This window comes from Aplysia californica, unplaced genomic scaffold (genome assembly GCF_000002075.1).
Source record: "Aplysia californica isolate F4 #8 unplaced genomic scaffold, AplCal3.0 scaffold00992, whole genome shotgun sequence".
NCBI lineage: Eukaryota > Metazoa > Mollusca > Gastropoda > Aplysiida > Aplysiidae > Aplysia > Aplysia californica.
Genome location: NW_004798262.1, coordinates 159,855 through 161,220, shown reverse-complemented (window position 1 = coordinate 161,220; position 1,366 = coordinate 159,855). Strand labels below are relative to the sequence as shown.

General features: G+C 37.1%; 1 protein-coding gene across 1 annotated transcript in view; it reads left to right on the top strand.

Annotated features, from left to right (window-relative positions):
• Positions 1 to 1,366, top strand: part of LOC101862227 (15-hydroxyprostaglandin dehydrogenase [NAD(+)]) — a gene marked incomplete in the record, with an annotated part of 34,714 nt that overhangs the window by 9,657 nt on the left and 23,691 nt on the right. Inside the window, 1 exon segment of the mRNA XM_013089595.2 lies at positions 145 to 299.

Sequence of the window (1,366 nt, the reverse complement as noted above, 5' to 3'; positions counted from 1 at the left end):
GAAGGGGGGAGGGAAAGGGGGTGGGTTGGTTGGTATGAGGGAGGCGGGTGGGAGGGGAGGTGGAGAGGAGGGTGTATTGCACTTGCACATGGATTTGAATATTGATACCGCTGACACGTCTGTTCGTCTCTCATATGGGCCCAGGTCGCTGTTGAGGAGTTGCGGGCAATTCACTGGGAGACATCCTATTCTGATTTCGATTAAAGGAGGAAAGGAAGGAAGAAGAAGAAGAAGAAGCAGGAGTGGAGGGAAAAAGCCACACCCGAGAACTCAACCTCTGATTTGATTTGGAGACATAGGTACATAAAATATTTTGTTCTAAATATGGCTAACTGTTTTAATTAAATAAACTAAGTTATTTATTTTTTTATTTATTTATTTTTTTATTTATTTATTCATTTATTTATTTATTCAAGCTTTAATTAATTAATCAACTAAATGAATTAATTAATATATTAACTAGTTGAGAGCTGTTCTCACAAGGCCAATAGTAACAATAACAGAACACACAACACTATATTGCTTTTGCAACATTGGTTCCCAGTCATCATCATCAATGCTTTTCACCCCTGGCAGGGTATAGGCCACACACAAGTACAATCTCCTTCCATTTATCTCTGTCCTGAGCCATACTTCCTAGCTCGTTCAAAGTGAGCTTCATCTCTCTCATGTCCCTTTCCACACATCTCCTTCATGTTACCTGTAGCCTACTTTAAGTTTTAAAAAGCCCGTATTTATGGAGCAGCAGTAAGTATTGTGCTGCGTGTGTTTCAACTATCTGGGACCACCATATCTATCTAATATACTTTTTTTATGAGTATAATTTTACTATCTATTATCATTCCATCTCAAAATTTGCAATCCTATAATACAACTCAAGATTGTGAGAAGTTTTTGGGGTTTTTTTTCAATTGAAATAGGGCTTTCTGGAAGAGCTGCTCCCACAGAATTGAATTCCCTCCCACAGCATTAAATTTATAAGAGGCTCTTACTTTGACCCCGTTTAACCTAATCTGGTCTAAAACATATGATTTGTGAAGCGTGAGACAAAATGAGTTACTTCTCGGATTTTATCCTCATGGAAACAGATACATCATGTTTATAGGTGAAGTTTTTACAATTTATAAGTATGAAATAATAAAAGTCATTTTGTACTTTAAGAATACATCATCAATAGAAAATCTGCAAATTTCACAATACTGTCGATTTTTGGCCAGTATCTCCATTTGTGGATTGTGAGGAGTAACTCATTTTGTCAGCTCGCCTCACATTTATTATTTAAATCTAATTAATTTTACGACCTAGTTTTATTCTTCTCCCATCAGCAGATGTGATCAACAGTCACCGTGATTTGTCCCCCCCCCCC